We start from the raw sequence: 15503 nt of genomic DNA, 5'->3' as shown, positions 1-15503 counted from the left end.
TCAAAGACTCTCAGTAAACAACTTCAAGTTACAGTCTTTTCACCCAATCTCTACCCATGTGACTTCTACCTAAGAACTCTTAGATATGAGATCCTACTCACTCCCCCTCAATCACAGCAGTGATATAAAACAAGAATTACAATGAAAAGAAGACACTCTTCAAAGACACATACTTGATCTTTCTTAAAAGCTTCAATCAAGTAAACACACACTCATGCTTCAAAGCTTAGAGTGGACAAATTACAACTCAAAAATCAAACCAATTCAATCATCTATGGATGAATTGAATGGCTTACAATTCACACGACCACACAAGACTTAAACCCTTATTCTCTCTCAATATTTCGTTCGTTATTTTTTGTGTATAAAATTAGGTTTTCCATGTCCCTTTTATAGAAGCATTTGGCTGGGCTTGGACATCATAAAACCCTAAAACTATTTTCCATTCATATCTTCTCATGACAGTTGATTATATCTCGTTGGAAAATAAGTAAATCTGGTTGTAATTACTGATTGATAGCGTGTTCAATCATCTCATCAATCATACATAGATTAGCATTAAAAACGCAATCACATAATGCATAACATTCAGACTGAATGTTCTGTATACAGATGTCATGACATCGGGTCTGACATCTTAGTAAAATCCTGCATAATCACATTTTAAACATCCTGCAGGTACATGTTATCTTATGTCAAGACAACACTTGTGACAACTTGTGAACATTCTAGGTTTTACCAAAATTTCTGCCAACACCTAGAATCAACAGAACTCTCGGGCGATACTTCAATCGGGCTTTGGAGCATGACTTGTGATCAAGCCTCTCAAGCAAGATATTTGTCGCGCTTCTTAGGCGTGATTCTTGAGTACTTGTCCATCCCGAGGAGATACTAAGTCCCTCAGGAAAGAGTATAATTATCCTGGGGAATATAAGTCCTTCAAACAAAATTATATATTGCCTGACTATTCAGACTATAAGTCCCTCATGCGAGGCATTCGACCTTCTTGGACAGGACTTCCATCGTACCTTCAGGAAACACTTGTGATCAAGTCTCACAAGATGGATATCTGTCGCGCCTCTCAGGCGTGACTCTTGAGTACTTGTCCCACCTGAGAAAATATTAAGTACCTCAGGAGAGAATATAGTTAATATGGGGAATCTAAGTCCCTCAAGAAGAATTGTGTATGACTTGGTTGAGGAGATTATAAGTCCCTCATGCGAGATTATTATTTACACATGTTGCTCTATAGGGTGACAATGATCCTCGTCATGCAGTCCAACATATAAAGTATTGCATCGAGGGACGAAAATGATCTTCACTCTGAAGTCCAGGGTATAAAATGTTGCCTCGAAAGCGACGAGGATCTTCACTATTAAGTATAACATATTAAAAAATCGGGAGAAAACACCCTTTTGGGAAATACATCACTTAAGAATTGTTTATAGGTGCATAGACATGACATTTATTATAGAATTACAAATAATGTAACTATAATAATATCTAAGATGGAGAGCATTACAAGTTCGTGGTAATAGTGGTCTTTCCAATTTTTGTAGCTTATATGCTCCATGAGGAAAATTTTGAAATATATGGCACGGTCCCTCCCACTTAGGTTGTAGTTTTCTCTACTGGGAGGGTAGAAGAACCTCTTTCAAGACCAAGCCACCCTCTTTCATTTCTCTTGGCTTGACTCTGGAGTTTTACCTCCTAGCGGCTTTGTGTTTGGCAAGAAACTCTCGGATGTGGGAGGCTTCCATTAATTCATTGATCAGGTATGTCGCACACTTCAATCCTATTTCATTCGCCTTTATTGAATTGGGCTCGTCGCCAGGAGGGCATGTCGATCTCCATAGATAACATGGCGTCTGCTCCATAGACTATGGAATACGGGGTTTCCTTGGTGATGGAATACGGAGTGGTATGGAATGACCATAATATTTTAGGGAGTAGTTTCTCCCATAAGCCCTTGGCATCGTCAAGCTTCCTTTTGAGTCCCTTCATAATTACTTTGTTGGATGACTCGACTTGACCGTTGGCTTGAGGGTGTACAATAGACATGAATTTTGTTTGTACTCCCGAATCATTGCAAAAGTTGGTGACCATGATAGATGCAAACAAGGTGACATTATCAGAGACAATGGCTCAAGGAAGTTTGTATCTGCACATAAATTTTTTCCAATACAAATAGTACACGCTCTCCACCATGATTTTCGCGACAACCTCAACTTCTATCCATTTAGTGAACTAATCAAATCCTACTATCAGGAATTAAAATTGTCTCGATGCCAAGGGGAACAAGCCTAGAATGTCCATGTCCCGTTGATAAAAAGGCCATGACAAAGTCATTGACTAGAGAAGTTCTACCAGGCATGGTGAAGGTCAACATGTCTCTGACATTTAACACACCAGGCGATATTATATTTCATTAGGGTGGGCCATTATTACCCTGCCTTTAACAGTTCATGTGTGAGGGATTTTCTGCCAATATGGATGCCGCAGGCCCCCTTATGTTCCTCCACAAGAACCAAGGCGGTTTCATGCTCGAATAAACATCATAGCATGAGATAAGCCCTCCTCATTTTGTATATTTTCCTAGAGAGAAGAGTGTACTAGACAGCCTATTTTCGAATCCTCCTTGCTTATCCCTTATCGAGCTGAAGTTCGCCAATCTGTAGGTAACACCGTATGGGCAACATCCATCTAGATTCTGGGATATTTCCAAGGATTACACATTGTCTACCTCAATATTGGGGAAGGAGGGAGTCTCCTGCATAGTTGTTCTATTGAATCTTGTATTCTTCAACATGAATAGCTTTGACAAAAGTTCTGCTATGAAGTTTTGCTCGCGGGTGACATGCTCTATTTCAAAGGAGGAGAAGCGAGAGGATATGTTCTGTACCTTTTAAAGATATATTATTAGTTGAGGCTATTTGGCTTGGCATTTCTCAAAGACTTGGTGTAACCAATTGGGAGTCACTTTTGGCCTTTACATAGAGGCTCTCATATCTAGAGAGAGAATCATTTCGGTGATGAGATCCTCGTAATCCATCTAGTTGTTGTTGGAGGTGAACTCGAACTTCAAGTCTTGCTCGATGAGTATTTCTCCCAGTCCTTCTAAGACTATCCCAACGCTGCTCCCTTTTATATTGGAGACGTCATCTACAGATAACACCCATTTCGAGGGCGTCCCTTCCTCTACAGGAGAGATGAATTCTGCTACAAAATCTTCCAAAGCTTGTGACTAGATGTTCCCCCCTAGGGACATATTTGATGTCATATTCTGAGAGTTCCACCACCCAAGATACCATCCTCCCAACTAGATCGATCTTTTTCAAGACTTTCCAAATAGGATAATTGATTTTTAACAGGATCTTATGACTCTGAAACTATGATCTCAACTTCCTCACCGCAAAAACAAAGGTTTGCATAAGTTTTTATATCTTTTGATAGCGTTCCTCGACACATCTAAACACCTTGCTTGTTAAATAGACAATTTTATTTGCCCTGTCTATTTCTTGGACAAGGATTGAGCTCTTCGCCTGATCTATGATTGAGAGGTAGATGAGTAACGGCGACCCATCTCTCGGGAGGGTCAGTATGAGAGGCAATATGAGGAAGTTCTTGACCTTGGTGAAAGCCTTCTCACACTTGGGGTTCCACTCAAACCTCTCATTTTTATTTAAGCTGGCAAATAAGAGGAAGGCTTTGTATCCTGCGCAAAACAGAAAGTGGGACAGCGCGAAAAGGTGACATGTGAGATATTGTAATTCATTTACATTAGTGGGGTTCCTCATTGTTATGACTGATAGACACTTATCAGGGTTAGCTTTGATGCATCTTCCTTTCATCATGAAACCTAGAAATTTCATCGCCTAGACTTTGAAAGAGCAATTGGTGGGGCTTAGGTGCATATCGTACTTCCCAACTTACTATAGGACACCTTCCAGGTCTCCTACATGGTTACGCCATTCAATGGTCTTGACTATCATGTCGTCTCCATAGACCTCTAGGTTCCTATAAGACCCCAATTTTGACCCTAAGATCCCTCATGCTATCTCATCATATGCACTGGCTTTGGGATGACACCTTTGCATCCTCCTTACCCCTCATTCATTGGGTTTTCATTGGGAGAGATCACCAAACACATTTGATTGTATCATACTTTGTGTTTCATTCTTTACTAACCAAAATACCAAAAATATGTCCATGTATAGCTTTGTTCCTTTTGTAGGTAGTGTGTGCATCTACCATTGCCCTAACAAGCTCATGTCTAGGGTTTGAGACCCTCAATGCAAGGAGATCAATAAATAGATGGTTTAAATTTCCTCTATACATCATATATGGATCCCTATGGTCTTCACATATCATTTTGATCAAGAATTCATCAAGAGTTTGAAGCTTGTTGCCTTGGAAACCCTAATTCATCTAGATATCTTGTGTGACTTCGTCAACAAGTTTCTTAAATATTTGATAAAATAATTCAAGGGATACTTCATATTACATCATCTTACACATATTTTATCCTCCATGATTCCCAAAGATCAATAAAATGTCAAGTTTGCAAGATGGTTCATGGTGGTTGACCAGAGAAAGTCAACTGGTCAAAACTGAGGTTCCCTAGACCCTATCTCCTACAATTTTTGTCATATGAAAATGATTACAAGATAGAGGTTACTCATAATAACATTTCAAACAACTTTCATGTTGAAGTCAAGAGCTAGTTTTGCTTGAAAAGTCAATTTTTATGGTGAAAGATTATAGGTCATTTTGTCTGAACCCTAGTTAGGAGGTCAACTTCTCAAGACCATAACTTGCTCAATTTTTATGATATGAAAGCCATTAAAATTTCATGATTAAATTCAAGATGCCTTCTTCAACTTTTATGTTTGGAGGAAGTTCAAATTCAACTTGAAAATGCATGTGCCAAGAGGAAACATTATAGGTCATTTTGGGCCATTATCTTTGAACAAGTGATTTTCCTCAACTTCTAAAATGCATAACTCCTTCATGACAAATCCAAATGAGATAAAATTTGTGACAAAATTTAAGATGTTTGAAATAGATACAAATTTTATGAATAAACCTTTTCCATTTGAAGTTCATAGCAAAAGTTGTTCAAGATGGAAGAAGTGAACATTAGGCTTGGTACTTAGAAAATTTTCAAATATGTTTGATTTTCCAAACTTCCACCTCATAATTCATCATGATCCAAGCTCCAAATGGAAAGGTGTTCAACATGAAAGTTTTTCCCCTTGATCTCACCTTTCCAAAAAGTCCAAGATCATCTCATTTGTATCAAAATTGAAGGATGTGCGTATGGGTGTAATGCATGGCCCCGTTTGGAAAGATTTGTGACCAATTTTCATTTCAACATTGCATGGTCCCTTGATTTTGTTTCAGTATCATTTGGAATTGAGTTTGGACTCTTTGACATCATTCATTGGTATTTGTACACACCCATGCAAGCTTGCATGAGATCATTGCTATTTTTGGATTTTTTAATGGAAGTGTGCAAAGAGCATTGAGTAAGCCTATAAATACAAGTGCCCTGAGCTCAGAAATGCATCAACACCTTTCCCAAGCTTTGCCAAGACGAATCAGACCCCTTACTCCATATAATTTTTTGAGGATTTCATTGAAATCAAGTTTGAATTTCACCTTCTATTTTGAAGTTCAAACTCCAAGAATTCATTGACATTTCCATCTCAATTGATCACTGCAAGCAAGAGGAGGAAGAATCAAGCAAATCCAGATCAAGATCAAGCTGAATTGAAGCTACTCGAAGGTTAAATTCTAGAAACTTCATCTCTTCGATTCTCTCTCAATTCTTCACTACTCTTTGTGATTTTTGGTTGGATGAAGTCCTACCATTGTAGGCAAGAAGATTTAGTTGCTTTGAGGTCAAATCGAGGCAACTTAGTTCATGATCCTCAAAATTCAAATCCCTGTATCTTTTTATATACTTGGAATTAAAGAAAACTGAGGCCATATTCGAGCTCTTGAGCATTTTCTCTTCAAAATAGTGTCCTTGTTTTCCATTTTTCATGAAGTTTAGGTTGGACCAGTCCGGTGGTCCTCACCGGAGAAGATGACCGAAGCTAGGGCTCCGGTGGTGTGTTAGCAAGGTTCCAACCATCTGATCTTGGTCCAGCGTTCTAATCTTGGCCCTTGGTTTTGATTACCACGTGTGTGGCGCTTTGAATCAAGTCCACCATAGATAGCACGCGCATGGCCATTAGATCTGCCACCTCAATTAATGAGGGAGATCTGATGGCCCTTGTTTTTTCATGTTTTCTAATTTTTCATTTAATTGCTTTATTTTGTTTAATTCATAATAATTTCATTTTTAATCCAAAAAATATGGAACTTTCACCAAAAATATTTAAATATTTTTCTCTTTCATTTTAGGAATTAAAATTATTTTTTGGATTAATTTTGATATTTTTCATGAATTAAATGTTTTTATGCATATTTTTAATTGTTTAAAAATACTTCTAACTTTTCAAAAATCATGAAAACAATTTTCTAAGGTCCTTTGACCTTGTTTGACCTAGGATAAATCTCTTGGCCATTTAAGTGGTGTTTTGAAGAAATTTTAGGTGTTGGCCAAATTAAATTGAATTTTAATGCATTTTTAATTTGATTTTTAATTGATTAATTGTTTAAAAATTATGTTGAGCCACTTTTATAGTCTTGTGATGTTTGACTATTTGTTTGGGCCCTGGTAAAGGTTGATTTGACTTTTGTTGGATTAAAATCATTAGATTTAGGGGATTGATGAAATGTACATTTCATCTCCCAAAATGAATGGATGATTTTAATTTGATAAAATTCCTCCCATGACCAATTTTTGTTTCTCTCACTCCCCTTCCCTTTCATCTTCATCCCTATTCTTTCCCATTCCTTTCATTAACCAATGAAATCTCAAATATCCTAAGGCTAATTGGTTCATAAATGACATAGTGTCAGATGAACCAATAAAAGTATGGATGTGATAGGTCCACCCCTCTTGATCTTTTCTTTTAGTTCGTGGTATGTTTTAGCAGTTTGGTTCATTATACCAAATCTCTAACATGCATTAACACCTAAATATTTATTTCCCGACCTCAGATATTTGTGACTTCTATATAAGTCCAATTACGGTTGCTTAACATAGAGCTAAATTTTGACCCTAAAGGCATAGCATTCTAGTAAGTGGGGTTGTAAGTTTCCCATCTTTCATGGTATTGTATGGAAACTTGGCATTTTTTTCTTCCTATGGAAGATGTCTTGGTTCAAGGATCCATGCTTGTGAATAGATGGTTGAGTGTTCTCCAAAGAATGACTTAATCAATTTAAAAAGCAAAACATCACTAACATTCAATTAACCTTGACTAACATTTGATTAACTTTTGTTAATATTGCTTTACTTTCAAGCCATTTACTTTATGCAATTTAATTTCCAGTCATTTATCATTCATTGCCATTTACATTTTATTGAACTTGTTTATGTTCATGTCATTTTCACTTTGCTCATTTGAGCCATATCTTGTGATTGTATATATTTGTTTGTGTATTTTGATTTTGCCTGTGGTCTTAAGACCTTAAAATACTTAATAAACAACAAAAACCCTAAAAAATGTTTGGTGGCCTGTTGATCTTGATCTGAAATTTTGGACTTAGGATTAGGCAACATTCCCTGTGCAAAAAGGACTTGGCCAATGCCAACATTCAGAGACCAAGTTATTGTGAACTAAGCCTTCATCTGATGCAAGTCTTGGGATTCATTTGAGTTCATCTGCTACATTATCTTGGTGCCAACTGTTATTTTGAACTTGAGTCTAATGTCTTATTCTGAGTTGATCAAGGAGTATTTTCATCTGATACATGAGAAGACAAAGAAGACTGCTAGCTAGGAGATTTGCTTGCTTGGATGTGGCCATCTTTATTTGATGCCTTGATCTTCATGATGTCTGATATTGCTAATTGCCTGATTGATTATTGCTTGATTCAAAGTCCAAAGGGAAAATGGGTTTTCTATATGATATTCTTGTCTGTTGGATTTCATCTCATTGGTCAGATCTTTTCAACCCTTAACTTTTAAATTTGTGCTTAGGATTAGTCTCTTCATCTCCTCCTACTTATTAAATTTCAAAATCTATTCCCCTTTCCAAAAAATTTCTTTGCTTGTGATTTCACACTTAGACTTTGTTTAAATGATTAGAAACTTTGGCCTTATGCCAATGAACTTTCAAACCTTTTTCTCAAACCAAACTTGTAAATAAATCTAATCATATTGACTTAAAATTTCAAAAGACAAAAAGAAATAACACTCTTTCAAACTTTTGGGCCATTTGTGCCTCTTTTCACTTAACTTTTGATTAAAAGCAATCCACCCATTTTGAAATTGTTACCACGAACTACGAGGTTTTGATCCCTCATTTTTATGTTGGTACATAGGCACAAGTCCGAAGATCTTGTCAAACACAAAAGTACAATCAATGAATTCTTTTCTCACCACCACACTCTATTTTTCTCAAATATCTTTTAAACCAAAAACACATACACACAAAAAAGGGGCTCCCTAGGAGTTCCTAGGACACTTTGGATGCTAACATCTTCCCTTTGTGTAACCAACCCCCTTACTTGTAATCTCTGGCATTTTATTAGTTTTAATTTGAAAACTTATTATCTTTGGATTTTGTTCGTACTTTTCCCTTTTCCTTTGGAAACAATAAAGGCGCGGTGGCAACTATGGTTTTATCGACGTTAAGTTTATCCATAGCTTGATGGTCATGAATTTACCGCTACAATTCCCCTATCTAGCGGGAGAAGACAACAATCATGAGTCGCTAGTAGGTGGCGCTAACATTCTTAAGGCCAAAGGGCATGAAATTGTAGTAGTAGTTGCCATGATTCGACATGAAGGCTACTTTGGATGTGTTTAGGGGATCCATTGAATCTGGTTGTACCCCGAGTACGCATCCATGAAGCTTAACATGTTATAGCCTGACGATCCACCAATAAGGAAATCAACGTATGGAAGTGGGTACAAATCTTTAGGGCATGCTACATTAAAATTCGTGAACCTACACACACACACACCATTTGTTGTTAGCTTCCATTCCAGAACCATGTTGGCCAGCTAGGTGGGATATTTCGTCTCAGTGATGAACCTGGCGTCAGATAGCTTTACCACCTCTTCATCAATGGCGACCTTTTTTTCCTCACCTACTTTTTGCTTCCTCCGCGCCACTTACTTGGTGGAAGAGTGAATGGTGAGGTGATAACTTTCCACTTTGGTGTCTATTCTTGGCATGTAGGAGGGAGCCCAAGCGAACAGGTCTACATTTTTAATTAGTTGGTCGACTAGTTCTCGTTCCTCCTACGTGAACAACAAAATGCCTATCTTCGTTACCTAATGGGCATGAAGACCTATCTGAACCTCTTTCAAATCTTCAGTGGGTGTGAACCTCTCTGCTTTTGCGTCGAATCTGGTGTCCCATCATTCAATTTCAGTATTTGGAAATTTTGAAGTATGGGTGGCATCAACCAGGGCAACCTTTTTCTTATCTTTTACTAGGCTATTTTGATAGCATTCCCAGACGACCTGTTGATCACCTCATAATGCACCGACTGGCCCATTCTAGAAGCAAATATTATAGGTTTAGGTACATGGTGGAGATAACTACTTTTGGATAGTTGAGGGTGGGTCACCCTAAAATGATGTTGTATGGAGACAAGGCATCCATAATAAGGTAATTGACATCAATATCCTTGGGGTCTGTGCCCTCGCCACATGTAGTCTCCATGTTTCTAAGGCGTTGAGGTTAAGTTATAACTTCTAGTATGCGTCCCAGAATAAGATGTCCCCATAACTATCCGAATCTATCAAGACGAGCCTGACATCCGAGTTGCCATGCTGCACCGCGATGGCTAATGGATCATCATCGTGAGGGTTTAGACTAATGGCTTCCTCCTTGGAAAAGATGATATTAGGCTCTATTTTCCCTTGAGAGCTTTTGGGGAATTAAGGGGATATTACATTTGCTACAAACACCTGCGTTGCATATTTTCTCCAAGAAGATCTAGATTTTCCTCCATCAGTGAAACCTTTGACGCTGGTGTTTGCATTATAAGTTGTGGTTTTGTCATCCATTTTCAGTAGGAAGATGGAGTGACTTAGAGTATGAACGTGGCCCAAGTTAGTTTTATCAAAGCTCCATGGTAGCCACCATTGTACTGGTCAAAAAGTATAGGTGTGTGTGCTCTCTTTGCAAGGGCAGGGAGACTCAGAGGCCTTAGTAGGTTTATAAAAATTATGGATGGTTATAGCTTTCCCACGAAGACGAGAAGCCCTGTATGATTGTTTTTTATGGTACTTTAGAGGTCCCGCTCACGTGAGGTGATAGGCACTATTGATGGACAATATGCTTAGGTATAAGGTTGTGAGTGGGTGATAGATGTGAGTTAAGTGTTATACTTATGGGTGTAGTGATCTGTATAGTTTAAGATCTTTCGCTTCTCCCCTTTAGCAGAGGGATATTATAGAGGCCTTCAGGGCCTAGGATTATCTTGGGAAGGGCCATCGCTCACTCAGTCAATGATGGACCGTTGAATCTCTATTTTACAGGAAGTCGTAGATCAGTTATTGACCCTGACTTGTCTCTGCCCCAAAAATGTCTTATCTTATGTTTCTGACTACCAGGAAATATGGAAGCCCTGGGGCGAGGTGAATCCTCCATTTGGGAAAAATTGTCAATGTCGCCTCTTATGGGTCGATCAAAAGGCACCCTGAGCAAGGCTCTTTACAATTATAACACTACATACAACAATAAAATTATCAAGTCTTGACGTACATGATGTTCGGGATTGAAAAGAATATGTAGTACGCTCTTCTGACAACCAACACAATGTGTGAGGCAGCTTCGCATAACAACCAATGAGGCATATTGCAGTCGATTCCAACAGACACGACTTTATCGTATGCAGCAATCTCGATATCGTTAGTTTTTAACTGAAATATAGGACATTATAATCCTTCACCCAACTTTAGAGGGAGAAGTGGAATTCATACTCCATGAGAGGTTTTTCTTCCTTGCAGCTTGCCAATATGCCACTCTTATAGAAGAGAAAGAAACATCACAAATACATCGGCCTCTAAGCAAAAGAGGAACCCGCTCTCGATACACATTCTTGATTGCAGGATCCTCAGCTCCCTTGACAAGCTCCCAAAGCTAAAAAATCACAATGGTATGGGGGATCCAGATGAACTCGTTGAACATATGGATAATAAATTGGATTATTACCATGCCAAAGAAGTTATGAAATGCAAATTCTTTTCATTAACCCTTAAGGGGGTGTATGAATCAATTTAACCCCTTCCAGAAAGGAGCATAGATTCATGGAAGGGACTATTTAACTCATTCACTACTCAATTTACTTCTCAAAAACAAAAACCCACCACTATGGTTGTACTTTGCAGAGTCATGAAGAAGAAGAAAGATACCTTGTGTGAGTACATAGATCAATTTACCAAAGTAGAAGTAGAAGTAGAAGGAATAAATAATGGTTTAAAATGTTAGATATTCAAAAAGAGGTTGAGGTCAGATTGCATATTTCAAGAAAAACTAGGGCTGAAATAAGCTTGTAGCTTAAGAGATCTCCTAAACAGGGCCCAAACCTATGTCAACTACGAGGAATACCTCTTAGCCAAAGAGAAGAAACATGGTACTTAATGGATACTTTCCGTAAGTATACAAAGTGTATCATAGTAATATAAAAGGTTGTCGAACCCACAAATACCTAATGGTCAATCTATTATTTTCTATTGCTATGGTGTTTATCTAAGGCAAACGTAAAAGAATTGGAATAGGAACAACAAAGTGAAAATAATAGTCTTAAATGAATTCAGAAATGTAATACTGGAATATGGATCTCATCGATCAATAGTACTATTATTATTCCTAAGTAGAACTATTTACGGGGCAATGTTTTCTTCCTTGAAAAAGCATTAATTAAAAAGGAATTGTCGCTCTCGCGTATTCGAAATTGGGTTTTATTCTCTAACTTATATCGTCCGCTCTCACGTGCTCAGTGCGTTTTGCGTTAAAGTAGTGAAAACCTTTTTTAGAAATTAGATTATGTTACTTAGTTAAAAAGTGGTCTTGGTTGGAAAATTTAACTTTAAAGGCTTCCCGAGTTTCGCTCGGATAACCGGATTCTAAACTTATAAACGCGTCCGAGAATAGTTTTAAAATCACTTTCTAGAAATATCAAATTAACCTAATTAATTAACAAAGTGCTCTCGTGGTGTTTATTAATAAAAAACTTAACAATTTTACCTTAAGTATCAGACGTCTTTCGATCTTACCCATCGTATCTATGGTTCTACTCTCGTAGTAATCGATTGACTTAATTTTCAAAAAATTGAGATAAAAACCAAAACAACCTTGATAGTAATCCTAAAGAAATAAAAAATTGAGTATCATTGGAAATCGATGGTTATCACATTCCAACACTAGTAGATTAGATGGACATGGTCATAGTAAACAATAAAGCGATGGATTGAAAATTAGAATTAAACATATCAGGCGATTAAATAAAAATTACGAACGTGCAATGGAATAAATTAAACTTCAAAATTAAAGTAAGGCAAGAAAATAACAAGCATGCAAAGTAAATAAACAAAAGAAATAAATAATACTGATAATAATAAGAACCTGCTCCAAACGGAGTCTTGAATCTGGTACAGGAATAAATTAAAGGAAAACTTGAATGCAGAAATAATATTGACAAGATAAATGCTACAAAATAAAGTGCTTCAAACTCAATAATAACAACAATGCAATAATCCTTTAATGTGAAGAATTAAAGCTCTCAAAAATATAAATATATGGCTTAATTGTACTAAGCTTGGATCCTCTCAAAAGTGAGTTTCAACAACTATTTATAGTGCTACAAGGCCTTGGAAACCAAGTCATAACTGATGGATTTGTGTGAGAGAAAAAAGGGAGTAAGGCGAGTAATGCTTCAACCACTTTGACTGCTTCGCCTTTATAGGGGATGGCGATCGCCATACCCCTTATGGAAAATGCTATCTTCACAAAATGCGGAGACTTGGACTTTGTGACCGTTGGGTCATGGGACACCTCATCCACATCACGACTACCTCTATGGCGGACACCATGTTGTAGGTCGTGAGTGCAAAACACGTTTTTTCTTCGTCTTTCATCCGATTTGTCTCGTTTCTCCGCGTACGACTCTCACATGGTTAAGTTCCTGAAATCCAGATAAATTACCAATATAATACTAGAAATGAAAACAAAAAGACAATAAAACATGTGCAAATCGAGCCAAATATACGGTGTGTTTCGGTGTTATCAAAATCTCCCACACTTAAACCATTGCTTATCCTCAAGCAATTATTCATGCTCATAAGAAGAAAAACATTGGTACTCAGGTAATTATTCCAGGCTAAAGACTCTAATTCGCTTAAGGTCATATTTATAGGTACTAATTCACATCTGCGGTCATAAATCTCCTTCCTATAAAAACCAATTCACATCATGTTGTTATGCCTAGGCCAAACTTACTCACCTATTTTTTCGTCCTTTTTCATTCAAGCGCAATCACATTAAGCTCGTTATCTGTACACATATGGAAAATGAACGTGTTAGTGACTATGACCCATATTATATCAAAATTTTAATCAATATACAATGTTCTCAGAGGTTTCACAACCGTTAGGCTAAGTAACCGGGTGAGGATTACCTAACTTAGAAGGCACTCTAAGACCCCAATTTTGTCCCTAAGATCCCTCATGGCATCATAGCATTGCATTACATAGCCTCAAGGATCATTGAGCATCTTGGCTCCCTTTCCCTTTGGGTAGGGATCTCCTGTGAGTGGTTTGAGATCACCAAGCATGCTTGAATTGTATATCATTGCTTTTCTTGTTTTATTCACTAACCAAAAGCACAAAAATATGTCACTAACATCTTTTGTTGTAGCTCAAGCAATCACCAGGTCAAGAGCTTCAAGGAGATCCTTTGTGCAAGAGATGAGGAATTTTCTTGAGATGAGGACCACATGATCATTACAAGGAGCTTACATGAGCTAGGGTTTCATTTTGAAGCTATTTCATCAAGTGATAAAGGCTCAAGTTCATCAAGACATTTCAAGGTCATCTGAGGACCAAAAAGTCAACTGTGCAGTCAACTGAGGGCTATGAGGTGGGGAAATGAGTTGAAACACCTCAATCATGTTCAAATGAGTTCTATTCTTCATTCTAATCATCCATCTTGAAGATTCAAAGATCATGGCAAAAGTTACTAAAAATGGAAAATGACCTATAATTCAAAGTTTCCAAATTTGGCAAGTTTTTGGTTCACTTTCAACTTGACTTGTCAACATCAAATAAGTTTCAAATGGATTTTTAGTGAACATGAAAGTTGTAGATCTTTGTCTCCCCTTTCCAAAAAGTCCTAATTCATGTCCATATGATGAATGGTTGAGAAGTTATGGTCATTTGATCACAAGGTGTGCATGGAAATTCAAAATGGCCTAACTTTTGATACAAAGCTCCAATTTGGTCCATTCTGTTTGCAAAATGCTCCTTATGTTCAAGGCCTCTCAAAATGACCTCACTTGGCTCAATTGTGCAAAGGAATCATGGCTTGTGTTCTCACTATTTCACACATGTACATTTTGAAGAAAATATTCACAATTCATTTTTGGCTTAAGGTGCAAGTAAAATGACATTTCCATCATGACCCTTGGTTGATTTGGAGTGAATTTAAGCCCTAGCATGGGAGGGATCACGCGCATTATAGCCACATGAGCTCATTTTGCGTTTTTGCAAATGGCTTGAAATCTCCTTAATCTTGATTAACAAATGGAAAGTGTGATTAGCAGCATCATTAGCATGGCATATAAAAGCCAAACCCTAATCCTAACAACCATAACAGAAGCATTTGAGATCTGAAATTTCAAAACTCCCTCCAAATTCTTTCTCTTTGAATCTTCAATTTCTTCACACAAACACCAAAAATTCTTGCATATTCTTGTTCCTGGTGCATCATTGAGCAAGATCCATCCATTGATTAGAGCAATTCAGTCAGTTTTCATGCAGATCAAGAGCTTGAACATGTTGATGGAATTTGAAAATTGAAGAAGATTCAAGTGGTTTCAGCTGATTCTCTTTGCACAAAGCTTCAAGGCAAGTTCAGTGGAGTAGATCTGGAGCTTTTGAGAGCTTGAGCACGCGTGAACAGAGAACTGCACTTCCAGGTGATGCAAATTCGATCATCTCCTTTTGCTGTTTTCTTGATATAAATGTGTAGATCCTGATTAGTAGAGAATGTACATGTGTTTAGATTTTGATTTGGTTGAGAATTGAGCATGTATGATGAACTTTAAGTTTGGATCTCAATAATGTTTTGCTTCGATCTGGAAAACCTGGTAGGAATTAGGATCAATGGATATGATATTTGGAATGTACATGGTGAGAGGATTCGAAT

Source organism: Lathyrus oleraceus, chromosome 2, assembly GCF_024323335.1.
Source record: "Lathyrus oleraceus cultivar Zhongwan6 chromosome 2, CAAS_Psat_ZW6_1.0, whole genome shotgun sequence".
Lineage (NCBI taxonomy): Eukaryota > Viridiplantae > Streptophyta > Magnoliopsida > Fabales > Fabaceae > Lathyrus > Lathyrus oleraceus.
This window is presented reverse-complemented; position numbering follows the sequence as displayed.